Source organism: Suricata suricatta, chromosome 6, assembly GCF_006229205.1.
Source record: "Suricata suricatta isolate VVHF042 chromosome 6, meerkat_22Aug2017_6uvM2_HiC, whole genome shotgun sequence".
Lineage (NCBI taxonomy): Eukaryota > Metazoa > Chordata > Mammalia > Carnivora > Herpestidae > Suricata > Suricata suricatta.
Genome location: NC_043705.1, coordinates 114,352,633 through 114,373,794, shown reverse-complemented (window position 1 = coordinate 114,373,794; position 21,162 = coordinate 114,352,633). Strand labels below are relative to the sequence as shown.

The window sequence follows — 21,162 nt, the reverse complement described above, 5'->3', positions numbered from 1 at the left end:
GTGGCCAGAGAAAGAAATGAAGTAGTCAGAAATTAGGCTGATAAGGTCGGGCCACATTATGAATAACCTTCTTTGAGAGATTTAACTGGAGCATAGTGGGAATGGAGAGGAAGGGAAGTAGCCTGTAAGATATCTGGCAACAATTTGAATAACCCAGATGTAAATTAACTTAAAAAATATGACAGTTGAAGATGGCTGTCCTATCTTTGAAAATTCCTAATGCAAGTACTTGTAAAAATTTGGAAATTATTAATGTCGACACTTTTCCAAACCTTTTCAAGGATGCAGCAAATTAGAATCAGTTAACCATTTAATTCATTTTCATGTTGAGTCTTCTATAGATTGTAATTGCAGGATAAGTTTTAAGAGACTGTTTATTTTTTCTCAAGGGCCATATCTGGAATTTAGTAAACTGCCTCTTGGTTAGTATTTCCCAAAGCATGGTCCTTAGACTATTACTTTTGTGGGATGTTACAGTTGTAAGGAGGAAAGGGGTTCGTAGTCAAATTATTTTAGGAAGCACTGAGTAAACAAAGTTGAACAGATTTCTTTTTTGTTAAATTTCTCAGCAAGTTTAATATGTTAATTTACCTTGTAATTTTAAGAATAGGATTCAAGATGCTAAGTTTCTAACTCCTTAAAAAAGTAAGACTAATAACAACAAAATAATCCTAATTCTGGGGCACCTGGGTGGCTCAGTTAGTTAAGCATCCAACTTTGGCTCAGGTCATGATCTCATGGTTCATGGGTTCAAGCCCCATGTTGGATTCTGTGCTGACAGCTCAGAGCCTGGAGCCTGCCTCAGATTCTGTGACTCCCTCACTCTCTGCCCCTCTTCCACTCACATTCTTTCTATCACAAAAATAAACATTAAAAAAATCTAAAAAATAAATAAAAACCCTGGTTCTTCTCTGTCATTCCTGTATCATGTTGTCATTCATTTCACTTATATATAAGCATATATAAATAAGCATACTTTATAAGCATACATAAAATATACATGTAAGTGTGCATAATCAAATACATTGTTAGTATTAGTACTTTGAAGAAACTGTTATCTTTTAGATTAGTAAGAATAAGAAAAATAAAAGCTTTTAATTTACCTAGACTTATTCTTCTTTGATTTTCCACCTTTATGTGGAACTTGATCTATGTAACTTCTATATTCTCACTAAAGAACTCCTTTTAATATTTCTTATGAGTCAAGTCTATAGGCAACAAATTTCCTCAATTTTTTTTGTATGAGGAAGTTTTTTATTTCACCTTCACTTTTTTTCCTCCACTTTTGAAAGATAATTTTGGAGGGTACTGAATTCTAGGTTAGTGGCTTTTATTCTCTTAACCCTTAAATATCTCACTGTTTTTGCTTGCATGGTTGAAGGGGAAGTTGGATATGATTCTTTGTTCCTCTATAGGTCTTTTAATATTCTGTGTTTTTTAGAGGTTTTTTTTTGTCTTTGTCCTCTTTGTTTTTTTGTTTTTTTTAAGCATTTTTAAAAATGTTTATTTATTTTTGAGAGAGAGAGAGAGAGAGAGAGAGAGAGAGAGAGAGAGAGAGAGAGAGAGGTAGAGAGAGATGGGGACACAGAATTTGAAGCAAGCTCCAGGCTCTGAGTTGTCAGCACAGAACCGGATGAGGGGCTCGAACTCACAGAGTGTGAGATCATGACCTGAGCTGAAGTCGGACGCCAAACTGACTGTGCCACCCAGGTGTCCCTGCTTTTTTGTTTTCAAGGATTCTGTTGATACATCCTCTACCTCAGAGATTCATTCCTCAGCTATGACCAGTCTACTAATGAGCCCATCAAAGGTGTTCTTCATTTTGACTTTAGTGATTTTTAATTCTGACATTTCTTTTTGGTTGTTAGAATTTCCATCTCTCTGCTAACATTGTCTAGTTTATTCTTGCAAGCTTGTCTACTTTATCCATTGGAGCCCTTAGCATATTAATGATAGTTGTTTTAAATTTCCAGTCTGTAATTACAAGCTGTGTCTGGTTCTGATGCTTGTTCTCTCTCTTCAAATTCTGTTTTTGCCATGTGGTATGCCTTGTGATTTTTTTCCTTATAGCCAGACATGAAGTAAATAGGCCTTTAATAATGTAGTGGTGAAGTGGGGGGGGGGTGGGAAGGAAAGCATTCTATAATCCTATGATTAAGGTCTCAGTCTTTTATTCTATGTCTCTAGACTGTGAACTTCACAAGTGTTTCTCAGGTTTTTTTCTCCTCCCTTAGGTGAGACAGTATGGAAAGTGAGCTGGGTTGGATATTTTCCTTCTTCCATGTGGAAAGGTAGAGAATGTTGGAGTTGGGTATTTCCCTTCTCCCAGGTCAGTTAGGCTCTGATAAATATCCACGCTGTGGTTAATCTGGGCTCTGGTTAACCAGTTTCTCCTGGGAGCGGCCTTATTAAGAACAGAGGGCTCTCATGTATTTCAAAATGGCCCCTTTCCCCCTTCCCTGCTGGAAGAACAAAGGGATTTTTCTCTGATCTTTACTGTGGGGATTTGGTTGAGCTCCTGGAAGTAAATATCACTATACTGTGGGTACCTCTCCATGACCAATCTCCCTGGAGTTTGTAATGCTCAGAGTTGTCCATCTTGAGCCACCAGCAATTTGTTGGTTACAGTTAGGATTTTCCTTCTCTGGTCCTGGTTCCCGTGGAGGTTGCTGCTTGTAGAGTTCTGCTTGGGTAAGTTGTGACTCTCTGTATTTGCCTCTTTGTCTCTCCAATTTTGGGGGCAATTGGTTGGTTCTGTGTCTTCCCCTCTCTTGGATCCAAGAAAAGATTTTTTTCAGTCTGTTCAGCTCTTGTTTGTTGTTAGGACAGAGTGGTGACTTCCAGGCTCCTTACGTGTGGAACATTTGTAGTACTTTTTGAAAGATAGGAACTTGTTTTTTAAAAATAAGAAAATAGGAAGCGATACAGAGATGAAATTGGGAGTGTGAAAAATTTATCAGTAACACCTGTGAAAGGAAAGGGGGCAAAAGTGGGGCTGCACAATGGCAGCTGTCAGAATGAAGCAGATCTGACAAAGTGTCTCTCAGCCCAGTGGGAACTGGGGTGCAAGGATTGCCCACTAGAGGGGTCCTCAGTTGGACAGGCATGGCTGGACCCTTGTACCAGAGTCTTGTTCAGTCATTGGTGGGTGCCATCCTGAGAAGTTTTATAATTTTATAATTTTTTTTAATAATTTTAATTTTAGCTTTTGCATCTAGTCTTTGACCCATTTTGAGTTAGCCTTTGTTATGGTGTCGGGTAAGGGTTGAGATACTTTATTTTGCATGTGGATATTGAGTTGTTCCAATATCATTTGTTAACAAATTCATATGTATAGCCATTTGACCTTGCCATTTGTTATGTTGGTTGCAACCTTGGCTTCTGTGGTTAAGTACCCTCACCTAGTCTCCCTTGCATTAGAGTCCCAGCATCTTCATTGGTATAGATGAACCAAATTCTGTTATGGCATCTCCTATCATCAACTCTGATCTGCAGAGGAGAGCCACTGTGAACTTCTTAATAATGATGGTGCTTTTCTCATTAGCATGATCCTGATGACATTGATGGATGGTGTGCCTGTGGGGCTTCTCATGGCATAGAATCCTTGGGTGGGTTGTCAGGCCTTACATAATATAGCTATGCCAGTGTGCTTGACTCCATAAGCCTTTTATTCCTTCGCTATACCATCTGCTATGATGATTCAGGCAGTTCAGCCATGCTCGCAGGAGTCATCAGTTTCTCCAAGCTACCAGGAGCCAACCTAGTGGCTAATTTATACCATCTCCTAGGGCCCTCTCCGGAGCATTAATTCTGCATCCTAAGACTGTCCACATCAGCTAATACTCCATAAATCCAGGCTTATGGTACAGTCTCCTTGGTTAAGCATCCTCAAAATCAAGTCAATAGGTATTCTCCATTCCTGTTAATATATGTTGGCTGACTCTTGCATGTCTTTTTGGATATAGCCCCTGTTTCTGAGGCCCAGCTTTCCTTGGATATATTATTTCTGTGAACTAATCCTATTTATTGGTGACCTGGTATAAGAGGTGAGGGCAGATCCTGAGTAGGGGCTCTTGTTGCTTACCAGAGTGGGGAGTTCTGCAGATTAATTTTATATGGAAAACTGCTAAGGCTTACTAGGGAGGTCTAGATCACCTTTGCAGGTTCTCGACTTAAGAGTAATCTCGAGAAATTATCTTCACAGGCTTCCGCCCAGATGTTCCCATGTGATGGGAGCCTGTTTGGGCCTCAGGTTTTCCCAACCACGGTCCTAGTTCAGCTGAGCATTCAGTCTTTTTGGAAACTTGGAGATTCTTTCTGTGAAATCCCGACTTTGTTCCTTAGCTTTTCCTATTCTCCCATTTCAGAGAAAAAGGGAATAAAGGCCTTTTTGTAAACTTCCAAAGAGGTCCTATGGCCTTTCCATTTTGTTTTCAATTGTTTAACTGTCTTCAGATTGTCATAACCCCTTATAGGGGTCAATGTAATTTGATAATTATCAGGTACTTCCATTGACTTTGTATGCATTGGCTCTCTATGCTTTTCAGACCCCTGAATCCTATCACAGTGGCTAGAGTGCCCTTTCCCACAGGTGCACATTACCAAGGGTTACCCATTGGGAACATGGGTTTTTTAAAAAAATTTTGTGTGTGTGTGTGTATGTGTGTGTGTTTTATTTCTTTTGAGAGACAGAGAGAGACATTGTGAGCAGTGGAGGGGCAGAGAGAGGGAGACACAGAATGTGAAGCAGGCTCCAGGCTCTGAACTAGCTATCAGCAACGAGCCTGACGTGGAGCTCCAACCCATGGACCATGAGATCATGACCTGAGCTGAAGCTGGATGCTTAACGGACTGAGCCACCCAGGCACCCTGGGAACATGGTTTGAGAAAGGACTGCCTGTGCCATGCATACCACCTGGAATGCTTCCTTGTTGCCAGCCAGACATTAAGTTATCCAGCCTCAGTACCTCATTTTACTGCCTGATTACTTGGGCCATGACTTGTCTACTGTGTTACTTGGATTCTCTGAGGAAAAGATGGTGAGTCTGAGATGGGATGCAAAAGGCTTACTAGAGGTTAGCACTGTGAAAGGAAAAAGGGAGAAAATAGGATCAGGCAGTGAGTGGGAAGTAGGATTATAATGCAGATCTTAACAGTCTTGCAGCCCAATGGGAAAACCTGAAGCAAAGATTGCTGGGTTTGGAGCAGTCTTGTATTGCATACTATGTGGCATACTATGGTCTTGGTCAATCATTGGCTGATGGCACCTTGAGAAAGGCATGACCTGGGTGCAAAAACCGAGGCAGACACGAAGGAGTTGACATCTCCTAGGCTGGCAATTAGCTGCCCTCTTTGGCACCGGATAAAGAGTTCCTTTTTGAAAGGGAGTGTGTGTGTGGCACATCTCCATGTCTCCAACAGGATGTGGTGGTGGTCTAGTTTTCTATGGGACACTTTCATCTTGGATTTAAGAAACTCTAATTCCATTAATTCTGCTAATTATAATGACAGTAAAACAATTTTGTAGCAGAAAAGCATACTTATTGATGAGTATTAGCATAATCTAGTATTTTGAAATAATTGTACAAATTTAGGTATAACTCGATACTTTATACCTACACTACCTACACTGAACTTCCATTTCCTACTTAAATTTCATACCTCAAATAAAATTGTCTGACTTTCTCCCCCAACTTTGGAACTTAAAAGTCAAGATTCCTAGATTTATTCATAACTTTTGAAGAAAACCCGTTACTCTCCAAGTGGATGCTTAATGGGTGCTTTTTTAAAATTTCTTTTTTTATTTTTATTTTTTAATTTTTTATAGTAGTTTATTGTCAAATTGGTTTCCATATAACGCCCAGTGCTTCTCCCCACAAGTGCCCCCCCTCCATGACCATCAGTCCTTTCCCCTCTCCCCCTCCCCTTCAGCCCTTGGTTTGTTTTCAGTATTCAATAGTCTCTCATGATTCGTGTCCCTCTCTCTCCCCAACTCTCTTTCCCCCTTCCCCTCCTTATGGACCTCTATTAGGTTTCTCCTGTTAGACCTATGAGTGCAAACATATGGTATCTGTCCTTCTCTGACTTATTTCACTTAGCATGACACCTTCAGGGTTCATCCACTTTGCTACAAATGGCCATATTTCATTCTTTCTCATTGCCATGTAATACTCCATTGTGTATATATACCACATATTCTTGATCCATTCATCAGGTGATGGACATTTAGGCTCTTTCCATCATTTGACTATTGTAGAAAATGCCACTATGAACATTGGGGTGCATGTGCTCCTATGCATCAGCATTTCTGTATCCTTTGGGTAAGTCCTTAGCAGTGCTATTGCTGGGTCATAGGGGAGTTCTATTGATAGTTTTCTGAGGAACCTCCATACCGTTTTCCAGAGCAGCTGTACCAGTTTACATTCCCACCAATAGTGTAGGAGGGTACCTGTTTCTCCACATCCTTGCAGAATTGAGATAATACCATGCATACTTTCAGACCACAATGCTATGAAACTTGAAATCAACCACAGGAAGAAGTTTGGAAAACCTCCAAAAATGTGGAGGTTAAAAACTACCATACTGAAGAATGACTGGGTGAACGAGGCAATTAGAGAGGAAATTAAAAAATATATGGAAACAAATGAAAATGACAATACAACAATCCAAACTCTCTGGGACTCAGCAAAGGCAGTCCTAACAGGAAAGTTCATTGCAATCCAGGCCTATTTTAACAAACTAGAAAAAGCATAAACTCAAAATCTAACAGAGCACCAAAGGAAACTAGAAAGGGAGCAGCAAGAACACCCCAAACCCAACAAAAAAGAGAAATAACAAAGATCAGGGCAGAATTAAACAAGATAGACCACAAAAACAATTGAACAGATCAATGAATCCAGGAGTTGGTTCTTTGAAAAAATAAACAAAATGGATAAACCTCTAGCTAGGCTCCTCAGAAAGAAAAGAGAGACACTCAAATAGACAAAATCATGAAGGAAAATGGATCTATTACAACAGATCCCTCAGAAATACAAGCAATCATCAGAGATTACTATGAAAAATTATATGCCAACAAACTGGACAACCTAGAAGAAATGGACAAATTCCTAAATGCACATGCATTCAAACGGGAAGAGATAGAAAATCTGAACAGACACATAACTAGTGAAGAAATTGAATCAGTTATCAAAAATCTCCCAAAGAATAAAAGCCCAGGCTCGGATGGATTCCTAGGGGAATTCTACCAGACATTTAAAGCAGAGTTAACACCGATCCTTCTCAAGTTATTCCAAAAAATAGAAATGGAAGGAAGACTTCTGGACTCATTCTATGAAGCACATATCACTTTGATTCCTAAGCCAGACAGAGACCCAACAAAGAAAGAGAACTACAGGCCAATATCCTTAATGAATATGGATGCAAAAATACTCAACAAGATACTAGCAAATCGAATTCAACAACATATGAAAATAATTATCCATTATGATCAAGTGGGATTCATTCCTGGGTTACAAGGCTGGTTCAATATTCGCAAATCCATCAGTGTGATACATCACATTAACAAGAGAAAAGATAAAAACCATATGATCTTGTCGATAGATGCAGAAAAAGCATTTGACAAAATACAACATCCCTTCTTAATAAAAACCCTCGAGAAAGTCGGGATAGAAGGAACTTACTTAAACATCATAAAAGCCATTTATGAAAAGCCCACAGCTAATGTCATCCTCAATGGGGAAAAACAGAGTTTTCCCCCTGAAATCAGGGACACGACAAGCATGTCCACTCTCACCTCTGTTGTTTAACATAGTGTTGGAAGTCCTAGTATCAGCAATCAGACAACAAAAGGAAATAAAAGGCATCAGAATCAGCAAAGAAGAGGTGAAACTTTCACTTTTCACAGATGACATAACAGGTGCTTTTTAACTTAGCTTTTTTCTCCCTTTCTTAAACTAGAATAATTCTCTAGATTGTATGCAGTTCTTCTTTTCCTCTTCTTTTGTTTTGCAGAGAGAAATCACAATTGCTAGGTAATGATTGTGGGGTTTTGATCATATTTCATGGTAGCGCACCAGGGATCCCTCAGAGGGGAGTGTAGGAAGATGGGAATTGCCTCTCCCTCTATCAGGAGCCTGCTGGGAACTCCTCCTAACAAGTCATTCTTTCAGAAGACACTTTGCCTCTCTGGCTTCCCCCACCCGTTTTAATGAAGATAGTTTATTAAATGCTAATATTTAAAAAATCTTTAAATGTTTTATTTATTTTTGAGAGAGAGAGACAGTGTGAGCAGGGGAGGGTCAGAGAGAGAGGAAGATACAGAATCCGAAGACAGGCTCCAGGCTCTGAGCTAGCTGTCAGCATAGAGCCTGATGTGGGGCTGGAACCCATGCACCGTGAGATCATGACCTGAGCCGAAGTCGGATGCTTAACCAACTGAGCCACCCAGGCGCCCCTAAATGCTAATATTAAAATACAATTTCTTTGATGGAATGTTAAGGTTTACATTTTTTTACACATAGTTTTAAAGCAATTGTAACCTTTTTGGGAAAGAAAGCATTTAAAAGAAATTTAGCATTTTGATTTTTGGATATTTTTATTAAAAATGATGCTTGCAGAACCTTTGAATTGACATACTGGTCAATGGAAAAGAGCTGCACAAGGAAATAGGGAGCAATTCTGAATTTAGGCAGTGCTTAGAAGAATGAAAATAAGTATGAGTTATAACATTTGTTTTTCTCTTAGGATATGGATGTTTTCCAAGACAATAAGAATAATGACTTTATAGCCAAGGGTAGAATTTGATACCAAGCTGAGAATCATAAAAATGGACAGGAATTTTGAAATGGGAATTGAAAATTTTAAGGCAACTGGATAGAGCGATGCTATATGTGTGAGATAATTTCTACCTTTCAGCCTGCATTTAGAACTTCTTGTCAGAGGGTATTTATTATAGCATTGGGTTATGTCAGTCTGCCTACTAGATATCTTTGATTGTTTTCAATCAACATTCATGTCAAAACAATTATTTTCCCACGTTTAAATTGCTTTTAAAATGATTGAAGGGGCATCTGGGTGGTTCAGTTGGTTAAGCATCTGACTCTTGATTTTGGCTCAGGTCATGATCTCATGGTTGGTGGGATCAAGTCCTGCATCAGGCTCTGCACTGACATGGTGGAGGCTGCTTGGGATTCTCTTTTTCCTTCTCTCTTTCTGCCCCTCCCTCATCATACTCTCTCTCTTGTCTCAAAATAATAAAACTTAAAAAATGATTGGGCACAAAATTGGTTATATTTCATATAATCCTATAAAAGGTGATATATATATATCTCCTATCTCATAGCTAAGGAAAATTTAAAAAAAAACAGATTAAGGTTCTTTGCCAAAGAATTTATAGGAAAATTAGGATTAATAATTCATAATTCCCTAGTTTCTATTTATCCAAATAACCACACTGTGTTTTAGAACTCATTATATTTTCATTATTTTTCTAATTCTTTTTTAACAACTTCTGTTGCAAATGTGTTTTTTTAATTACTCAATATAATTTTAAGTCTAGGATGGAAGTTATTAACTAGTGATGGCTTGCTAGAGAAATACACATTTAACTTATGTTTAAAAAAAACCTCTATTTGAACTATTTAGAATTCATGTAAAAATCAAAGCTATATAAATTTGAATTCTTGCCTCAACTCTAACCTTCACATAATTGTTAATATGGTGCATTGAAAAATATATTTTAATTGCCTATTCTATTCCATAAGTATTGACCTTTAGATACATAAAACATGATTTACTTTTCCCACACTTAAGAGAGTGATCTAATTATGGAATTCTATTAGACCTTAGAGAAAGGGGAAAAGCTAGGAAGGGTTTTGGGGAATTCACAGTTTTCATTGTCACCAGAGTTGTTTATGTATCAAAGGAAACTGTCCTGCTCTTCTTAGTGTTCGATTTCCTAAAGCAGTTATGGAGATTGGTGTCTTCTGAAGTTTTTGTGAGAACACATAATCTCTTAGGATACGAAGAAATGTGAACAAGCATTTAGCATTGCAGCCATCTTTTCAGGCTGATACCTGCCGTGGTAACTTTTCTAAAGAGCCCTTAATTAGTCTTTGATAAATGAATGAATTGTTAGTGATCAGTTTTTTTCCTTTTTTTTTTTTTTTTTTTGCAACTTAAAACATAGATGACTCCTTTCCCAACACCTCTGGCCTATAGACACAAGCTGATTTGTGCTAATTTTCTTATTTTATTAAAAGGAAATGCAGTATTTTCTGTAGGGCAGTGGAAGCTTCCATTTATTAGTGCTTTCTCTATTTTGCTTTTCTTGTTAGGATCAATTCATGAATTGTTAGCTTGTCAGTGAAAGACAGTCCAAGGAGACGTAGATCTTCTTTGAGGTTATATCTAAAACTTTACATGGGTGATAAGAGTATTTCTGATGCCCAGTTTACAGCTGAAGTTTGCTCTTCTTTAAAATATTTTTTTGTTAATAGTTTATTACCAAGTTGGTTTCCATATAACACTCAGTGCTCTTCCCTACAAGTGCCCTCCTCCATGACCATCACCCCCTTCCCTTTTCCCCCTCCCTCTTCAGCCCTCAGCTGAAGTTTGATGAACCACAAAACTTCTAGCTTTTCACCCTTGGTGGCCAAGGGCTCCCTTAATTATACAAGTGATAGTTCTATTTGGGGCTAAGATTCTAGGGGAACTGATACAATACGTAAGAGAATGGAATAAATGATGTTTAACCTGTATTTATTTAAATACTTCTATAATTTGGGGATGAAGCGTATTTTAAGTGTAAACCATCTTCAAAAAATCCTGTTTTAAAAGGTCTGATTTCCCTATTAAGTACTTCATAATGAACAAGACTACCTGAAACAAAAAATTTTTATTTTTTTGAAACAGCAAATTTAAATGTCTCTGTGGTGGTGCTGTTGCAAGGAGGCTTTTAATGACTAAAGTGAAAGTTGTTGTTGTTGTTGTTGTTTTAGAAACCAGCTTGTTTTTCACTAAAACACAAATATGGTTTTTGCAGAAATTATCACTATCCAGTAAATCACAAGTATGATTCAACTTTAGGTATTTATGAAGAAGTAACTGATAAACTTTTACTCTAATTTTGGACCTACAGGAAAATAGAAAATCAGGTTTTATAAGACCCTGTAATAAACGAAGTTTTATTTTTATTTTTTGTTTGTTTATTTCAATGTTTGTTTATTTTGAGAGCATGCACGAGCAGGGGAGGGGCAGAAAGAGAGGGAGAGAGAATCCCAAACAGGCACCACGCTGTCAGCACAGAGCCTGATGTGGGGTTCGAACTCTCAAAACTGTCTGCCAAAATCAAGAGTCAGACATTCAACCAGCTGTGCCACCCAGATGCCCCATGTAATAAATAATTTTAAATGGTTAGCAGTGTGTGTGTGATATGTTTAAATTAAAATCTTGAGACAAAGACTTATTAACCATTAATATTTTCTACTTAGTGATATTTAACACTATACAGTTTTTGCTTACTGTTTTAGGTGCCTATGTGTTTATTAAATTTAACTTCAGCCATAACAAATACAAAACACTTTGGATTTATCTTAACTTTTCATATCACTTAAGATGTTGTCTCATAAAGTAGATTACATTTTGTGATTTATAATTTCTTTCTTCTTAATATAAAATTGATTGTATAATTCAATTTGCATGAAACATGTTGCCGTCATTCAAAAAACGTTTTCGAATCTCTTTTTCTGCTTAGTAAGATCTCTGTAAATATTTATGAGTTTGCCCTTTAAAACAAAACAAAAAGAAATTTTAAAATTCAAAGCAAAACTCAACCAAAGAAACAAATTAGGAAAGTATTTTTTTTCTTGGCAAGAGATCTTTTTGTGAATATTTGGCTTAGGACACAATTGAAAGTTGCGACATTTTATTCTTCTGGGGCAAGGGCTTCCCTCTTCCCTCCCTGCAAAGTAATTCTGGGGGCTGGTTGGTCTCTATTTTTATGCAGTGGTGACAGCACATCTTTCTGTTGACCAGTTATTGACAGAAAACATCTTTTAGGTGAGCAGTGACAGTTGTGCTTGCAAATCTTTCTCCATTGTATACATTTTATCTGCCACAGTAATTTCTTTGGTACTGTCTTCCAAATTTCCTATATACTTTTTACTTTGTCCTGCTTCCAAAGGGTTAACTGTAGGTCCTGAGTATTGACTTATATCCTCTTGCCAGATGTATTTCTTCCATCAAGTGCCAGAAGACAGAGGAGTTTTTAACCACTAACACTTATCCTGTCAAGTTCTCACATAACTGGATAGTCCCAGTGTCTTTTGATATATGGTGCTGGGACATGCTATCCTCTTTGGAAACACCAATGTAATCATTATCTCTGCTGAACCAATGTGTTAGCTTTGTGTAGCATCAAGTAGAAATTATCTGGAGATTTATTGACCTGTTCAGTCACATTGACGTTTTGAAGGTGTAGGTACAGAGTGCATGCTCAGGGGAAAGGGATTTACTAAGAAGGAAAGACCACATGAAACACTTTTGATTTTTACATTGTACTTGTGTAGGGTAGCACGAAAGACCAGAAATGTTAGTCAAGTTGTTGACTAAAATAAGACCTACTCATTTAGGGTGGGGAACCTAAAATTGTTATGATGTTTAGGACTATATATAGACATTTACCATTTATAAAAGATTTTCAACTTCATGAAGAAATTTGGGTGCTAATGGAGTAATGAAGCATTAGAGTAGCTTTAGGAAGAAGAGTTCCTGTAAGTGGGATTGTAGACTAGATAGGGTTTTCACCTTTCTGGAGGGCCCTGAGCACATGCAAAGGCATGGGCTAGAAAATTCTTTTAGACACTTGCCATATTTTTACCTACTGAAAATAATCTATAGGAAATGAGTATTACTGTAACCATTTTGAACAGTCTCAACTCAATGGGCTATAAATGTGGATTCCCCTCCTGCCCCTCATTACTACTGGAGTCAACTCTCACTGTGTTTTCTGTCAGGTGGTAGTCTCCTATCATGATATCCCAGTCTGATTCCATAGAGTTTCAATTTCAGGACTAGAAACCTTACAGACTCTTTCAACTATTACGAGTACTTCAAAGCTTCCTTCTCCTCCCACTCTGCCCCAGCCTGTGGCCCTGATTTGGGTACCTCTTCCTCTACCTTCAAAGTAGCCCATTGAGCTTCAGAACTTCACAATTTGATGTACCCTCTAGGGCCCCACGGCTGGGCTATGGACACATGCCAGCTATCTGTGGTTGTTCAACATTAGAGAACATAGTAACTTTTTTCTTTGACAATGTGCTACATATGCTATAATGCATGCACTATTTGACTTGGAGAATTATATCAATCATCATTTCACCCCTTTTGTACTCTAAGATCAGGTATGCACTGGAGAAGATAGAGTGACTTTATATGAGAAATTAATCACTTTTAGAAAAGTACAGGAGAGACAGTTAAATAATTCATTCCAATATGCTCCCTCACTCCCTTCTTCCAGCCTTTTCTCTGAAGTGATTGCTTCAATTTCTAGTTGAGCATGGCTTCCCAGATCTTATGTAGTTTTTGTCTTGTGCTTTGTTGAATCCTGCTTTTGCCAGTCTATACAAGATATGCAAGATCAGTTTTAAGTAAGTGGGCTGTATAGAAACAGTTGCAGATTTTTAAATTATCCCTTCTAAGCCAAATTAGTCAGTTTATAGCTTCCCAAACTTAGGTTTGCAAAGACTTACTAAAATCTGGGAAATAGTAGTAACTATATGTGTCAGGTATTACAGATGATGTAGGACTCATAAAGGATGAAGATACCTTTATTCATTTTAATTCCTTTTCCTCCCCTAAGTAAATACTTGAGATAATTGATTGGAGGAGTATTCATATGCACGTGAATCTTATCTTACTAGAGACAAGTTGTATTGACAGCTCAAAATACACTGGATTTTCTGTTTGAAGAATGCATTTTTTCCCTGCTCTTTATTGTTACCTGTGGCAGGAGGGCAAGAAAGCTGGATGACTTAAGGTTAGAATTCAGAAGCCCAGTTCTAGAGAAAAGATTTATCTAGAGGAATTAGGTAGCCCCAGATAAGGAGCTCACTGAGCAAGTCTGTGGAAGTCTAGGACTCGGAGACTGAGCAAAAAGAAAAAAGGTTAAATGTGGGTTTTTCATCTAGAAGTAGGATGGGAAGATGTCCAATTTGAGATGTCATCATGTGGTAGGAAATCTGCCAGGGTGGTCTAGTTCTAGAAAACATTTAAACAGCACACAAGATTCAGTTTTATAAGGTGATCTAGGTAACAGGCATGCTATTTGGAGTCACCATGAAAGGGACATCAAAGCCAAATTTCAGTAGGCCAATGAGTGAGCAAGGATTACTGGTTCTAGGCTTAAACATATGCCAAGGTGAGCCTTAGTCATGATGCTTCCTGGGTCTGGTGGATAGGTAGAGAGAGCTTAGATTGGCCTAGCAGTTCAAGTCTGTGAAAGGCGGCCTAATTCCCATCCTGACTGATATCTTGGGCTCTGGGTGGTAATATTATTCCTGTGCTTCTCAGAATGGTCCTCAAGCTAGATTAGGCTCATGGAGAAATCTGACTGAGGGATACTAGGGAAGGCAAAAGTGGGAAAACAAGGGTTGCATTACAGAGATGAAATTCTCTCCTTAGGTTTGGGTTTCAGGGAATGTAGCCTCAGGATAAAAATTTTCAGGATAATTTCGTAAACATAAGAAGTTGATGAATGCAATGAAAGCCTAATTGGCTCTACAGTGTAAGCGTAAACATTATATCCTCAGAAGAAAACAAAATTCAAAATTCAGGTAGACACTCCTGGTTAATTTTCAGAAAAGTGTTAGAGGACAGTGGAAGGTCAGTAATTGAAAGCAATTAATCTGGTAGAAGGTCCTGACATAGAAATATAGTTGAAAAAAAATGACAAAATATTTACTTATTTATTGGTGAGTAAGTTAGTGACTATTTTAGTCACTACATTTATGTGTTAGAAAATACATTTATGTGTTAGAAAATATTTCCCCACAGTGCAGCAGTATCTGTGTTCATCTGTGCTGGGAGGAACACGGGCACAATAAAACTTCCGGTCTCCTCTGTTTTGTTACTTAACTAGATAAAATCCATGTAGAGTGTTGTTCCAGTATTAGTTTTATTCAAAGAAGATGGATTTTTTTTCTTTAAAAACAAACTGTGTAAACTGAAACCTTTTAATTACTTTAGGAGGTTTGCAACAGCTACAATTTCATGCCATTAATTGAATGTCCCTCCCCTGCTACCCCTCAACCCCCACCAAAGATCCTACTTTATTTCCTATTTACTTCACTGAGCTGCTCTGCAAATTGCTTATAGTCTACAGATTGATTTGGTTGTTTTCATGCCCCTAAATTATCATTAGGAAATTCCTGGTTGTGATGATAGAATCTTTGAAATTTTAGAATTCCATGCAAAATTTTAAAGAGAAATGGAAAGTAAATGTACATTTGCCATGAGGATAATTAAAAAGGCAGACTAGCATTAAGCTCTGTTTCCTAACCAATAATTAACTTCTAAGTTTAAAGAATAATTAATTTTATACCAACTCAGTTATCAGGGAAGCATAAGGAATGAGGATTCAGAAATGTTGTTATAAAGTAGTGCTAGGGCCCCTGGGTAGCTCAGTTGTTTAAGCATCTGACTATTGGTTTCAGTTCAGGTCATGATATCACCATTCGTGAGATTGAGCCCCACATCAAGCTCTGTGCTGACAGCAGAGCTTGCTTGGGATTCTCTCTCTCTCTCCCTCTCTGTGCCCCTCCCCTGCTCACGCTGTCTCTGTCTCTCTCAAAATAAATAAAAAAAAAGCCCACTTTATTTGTTTGTTTATCTATTTATCTATCTATCTATTTATTTATTTATTTATTTTAAAGTAGTGCTGAATAGTGATTGAGGTGATAGAAGAGAAGTCTCTCTGAATGGGTAGAAAAATAGGGTTAAAAACTACATTGGCTGATTTTTTTTATTCAGTTGATTCAGTACTAGATAAAAGTAAAATTCAAAGTAAGTTTTCAGAAAACTAGAAAAGTTGGCATCACTCTTTAAAAAAATTGCTGTAGAGGGGACTACAGTAGAATTTTAATCTAAGATTCAACTTAATTCACTAGAAAGCTTTTTTGTCTATGGATGTTATTATTAACTCAAGTGCTCAATACATATTGGCTCAATTGAAAATTGAGAAATTAAAAAAATATTCAAATTGTGGTTACTCTTTAGAGTCTTCTGCCAAATACCTCTAGATTATGTTGATTCCATTAGGGTGTAGAATTTCAAATGGCCTCTCTTTATTTGTTTTGTTTGTTTTTTTCTCTCCCTAACCCAATTATTTAATTTTTCCAATAGGTAATACTTTCACATGATTCACAATTCAGAGAGTATAAAGGGAGTTGAGAGAAACACTTGCCTATTACTCCTGGATCTCACTCACTCCTCCTTTCCCCACAGGCAGCTAGTGTATTTCCATTCAGAAATATTTTATGTTTAATAAACACCCATATACTCATTTTTTCCTCATTTAAAAAAATTGCCAGGATTCTATAGTATTTTTAAGCTTAAAAGATCTTAGAGATCTTCCCATATAGGAGCACCTTTACTAATTCTATGGCTATATTTTATTCCATTGTATAAACATACCATATTTGGCCAGTTTCTTATATCTGCATATTTAGATTATTTACAAACTTCTGCTATTACAAAACTTATAGCAGCAAATAATTTTGTGCAGTCATTTATTTTACCCATGTGTGTATATCTGTGAGATAAATTCTTAGAAGAGCAATTCCTAGTTTAAAGGGTATGTGCGCTGTAATTCGGATGCATTTTGGCTATTGATGTACAAATTTACATTCCCATCCAGACCATATAAGAGTAACTATTTGAGATTGTGTCTCAAATCATTGAGAAAATGATAGATTTTTCAGTAAATGGTGTTGAGAAAACTAGGAAGCTGTATAAGAAAATATTGAATCTGTACATAATACCTTCTGCTAGGTGTATATTCTAATTGGGTCAAAATTAATATATGAAAAGTCATAAAAGAAACCACAAGAAGACTAATGAGTTCAAGCACATAGGGAAAAAAATTCTCCATGGGGAGAATTACTGTGAACACAGTCAACAAAAGGCAAATGTTAAATTGGAAGAAAATATAACTTGCAGAAGAGAGCTCATTTTCTTAAAATATGAACGCTCGAGAAACAATAACCAACAATAGAACAATTGAAAGAGAATGAACCTAGAGTTCACAGAAGAGGAAGTAAACGTAGCCATTAAAATAGGAAATGATGCTCAACCCTTAGCTCCTATTGCTATTTCTTTGTTCATATAAGCACTATTTATTTGTGTTTATTAGTTTTGTATCTTACAACTTTACTAATTTCCCATCACGTTATGGTAGTTTCATTTTTTTTTTTCAAACCTGAATCTCTCAAGTTCTCAAATTATCCAGTCATATCACCCACACATAGTAATCTTTTTACTCTACTCTGATTTTTACATCTCTGATTCCCACCCCCCCCACTTCCTTAATTTCACTGGGCAGGAGTGAAAGTGATCGTTTTAGTTGGACAGTCATCTGCTATCTTCATTAGATATGATGCTGATTTGGAGGTTGAGATAGGAAATCTTTCCAGTAATATTTTATTGAGATTTTTAAAACTTAAATGGCATTGAATATTATTAAATGCCTTTCCAGAATCTGTGATGATAATTTTTCTCCCTAGTATCTAATATTGAAGCATTCTTACATTGCTGCTGTTTGTGGTTTCATTTAATGTGATGCTGAATTAAATTTCCTTTTTTCAATTTTCTCTCAATATCCATATGTGAGATTGGTCTATAGTTTGTGTGTGTGTACATCCTTTGTTGGGTTTTTACATCAGAGTTATATTCATACCTTAATAAACGAGGGTTTTTTGTTTTTTGTTTCTAAATTTTCCTATGCTCTGGAAAAGCTTACATGGCTTTGGAATTGTTGGCTTTTTAACAGATTCTTAGGCTAGTGGAAATTAGCTCTAAAGTTTTCTTTATTTTTCCATTGGTAACTTGTCTGTTTAGATTTACTCTGTCTTCTGGAAACACTTATTTTTTTTCAGAAAATACTCAATTTCTTGCAGCTTTAAAAATCTATTTGCAGCCACAACGAGCTATCACTTCACACCCTTTAGGGTGGCTTTTTTCAACAAAACTGAGTAGGAAGTGTTAGAATGTGGAGAAATTGATCCCTGTGCGATGTTGAATAGTTCTTGATTCTCTAAATCCTTTATTCCTGCCTTTTTGTCTACCTAGTAAGCTCTTCTCCCTTTTCTTTGCCTGCTTGATTCCTATGAAATCTTAAGACTTGGGTTAACTTGTTCCTCCAGGAAACCCATCAGCCACACCTGCCCCTGCTGCTTTTCTGATTTCTCAATACTCCAGCATTGCTTGCTATTAATGGACTCACCACTTTGTACGGTAACAATTACTTTGTTGCCAGAGGCTCCTCAAAGGCTAAATTCATATTAGGTATAACTTTGTACACTTTTAGGAAGTTCTAAATAAAGTTTATTGACATAAACTCAGCAGACTTTTCTTTCTTATCCTCTTAAACTTTGGGCAAGAATGCTATTCAGTTATGACTACTTTTATCATCTTGATTCCTTTGTGAGGGCCACCCCAGGTTAAGTACGCACTACATTTTGTTTGGACTATTTCAGAGCTCCATTCTCCAGTCTTTAGTGGTCCCCACACTTATAGATCACATGTAATAAATATATAAATATAATCAATATAACATGTATTATGTATAATACATATAAATGCAATTATTATATAATAAATAATACATATAAACACAATTATTATCTAATAAATGTAACTTCTGCTTTAAAAATTTTAATGTTTTCTCTATGTAATAAAATGTGAACTTTGTATCTTTATTTCAGGACAATGACTGATTTGACCTGATTTTCCAGCCTTCTTTCCAAAGGATTTCTCCTCATCAGATACACATCTCCATGCAACCTAAACTATTAATTGTTTTTGTTAATGAATCCTGAACACCCTTACACTGCCGTATGTTTGTAGAAACGTTTTCCTTTCCTTGGGACACCATTTCAGCCATTAGTACTGACCAGTATCTCATGTATAGATCAAGCTCCAGTTCCAACATTATCGATTAATAAAGGCAGTAAACGTGTCCCCCTGCCCCCAGTCCCTGATGTGCCATGGATGCTTCGTTCCTGGTTCTTCTAATTTGCTCTTTTCTGAACATACACAGGGCTTTGTATTACTCTTACGGCATTTCGTTTCATCTTGTATTACAGTTCATTGCAAATGTCAGTGTAGCCTTTTGAATCGCTCGTTTCTTGTGAGCAGGAATTACATCATTTTTTCCTCCATGTGCCACAAAATGGATCAGTAAATATTGGTTATATCAATGAATAAAAATGATGAAGAACTTCCTATTTTAGAGTTCTCTCCTATATTTTTTTTGTTACCAACCTGAAGACAAAGTAGATTCTTTAACATAATATTTCCTTGTTTTCCTCGATGGACAATCTCTTGTAAGAGGGTGGCTTGAACTCCAGGGAGTGAATGTTCTTTTAAGGAAGGAGTTTTATACTTCAAACTATATAATCCTTTAGTACATCTAGACCTTTTTGATTTTTGTAGTTTTCTAGTATTATGCATGTGATTATTATTGTTGTTCTTTAGAAAGGTCAAACTGTATATTTTAGACACAAAAGGGTCTTTTCTCTATTACATATTTTTTATTTAAAATTTCACTTCAAGTCTATTTCATCTATTCCAAAAAATTTACTCTACCTGTTTATTAGAAAACACTTCAATATTGAACTTTGCTTGTGGACTAAAGTTATAAAATAGCCTGGTGAATGTGGGCAAGGAAATTCTTCAGGGTCATTGTTCTTACTCTTAACTGTGAGAATAGAGCTAAACGTGTGTTTCCTGGAATTTGAAAAACATACGCCATAGATTCTACAGCTTGGTTATTAACTTTGAGATCCTTACATTTACCAGTAGTCACAGTCAGCCAATATACATGTCTTTCTTTACAATCTGCCTAATTTTATTGGAGGGAAAAATTTTTTCCTATGGGATCAGTGAGGAAATCAAAACATGTTCTTGGTTAGATGCAGCACTTCATCTTGGACTACTTTATTTCTGTTGTTGGAACCGTTAGTGAGGACTTAATTCCAGGTAAAACACTAAGGAATTGTTTATCCATTCCATTTATTTAAAATTACTTAAGTTTTTATTAGATCAATACACTAGGTTTTTTTTGACTTAAACCCTATAACATCAGTTCCAGCATTACAGACACAATCTTCCTGGGCCTGAAATGCTTTCTGGAATCTTTTCTAGGAAAGATAAAATAAACTAACTGTCTTATAAACAATTATCTAATTCAATTCTTATAATATCCCTATGAAATAGTTACTATAAACATCTATGAAGTAGTTACTATAAACATCTCATTTGAAAGAAATTTAAAAAAACCCCTGAAACTCAGGTACGTTGCCTGAGCTACTAAATGGGATTGTCAGAAATCAAATCATTTCTGATTGCAGAAAGTTAAGCTCTTTGCTGGTAAAGTAACTTTTTCTTATAGTTTTGTGATGTTTTAAACTTCTCTCCACGACAGTAGACTAAATGATGCATATTCATACTGCTGCTGTAGGAAATGGCCCCCAAGTTAGTAGTTTAAATAACGCTAACCTAGTATCTCAGACATCCAGCATGGGTCTCTGGTCTCACTGGGATAAGATCAGGGTTTCCCCACAGCTGCATTTCTTTCTGGAAGCTGAGTGAGAATGATATACATACAGAATAACAAACATGTCATAAGTATACAGCTTGATGAATTTTCACAAACTGAGCTCATTGTAACAATCACTCAGATCAAACCATAATGACTTTTTGTGTGTGTGGTCAGCTTTGTTGTATATAATTTACATACAATAAATTAATTTTAAGTATCCAATTTAATGAGTTTTGACAAATGTATACTGTCATGTGACCACCACCACAATCATGATGCCGAATATTTCCGTCATCCCTGAACGTTCTCTCATGCCCCATTTGCAGTCAGTCAGTCTCCATAGATCC

General features: G+C 36.7%; 1 long non-coding RNA gene across 1 annotated transcript in view; it reads right to left on the bottom strand.

The window, feature by feature from the left end:
• LOC115293789 overlaps nt 1–20,827 on the bottom strand; it is an 86,044-nt gene extending 65,217 nt beyond the window's left edge. Inside the window, exon 1 of the long non-coding RNA XR_003909598.1 lies at nt 20,773–20,827. This is a non-coding gene — a long non-coding RNA (uncharacterized LOC115293789). The remainder of the gene's footprint in view (nt 1–20,772) is intronic.
• Between the last annotated feature and the right edge of the window lie 335 nt (nt 20,828–21,162).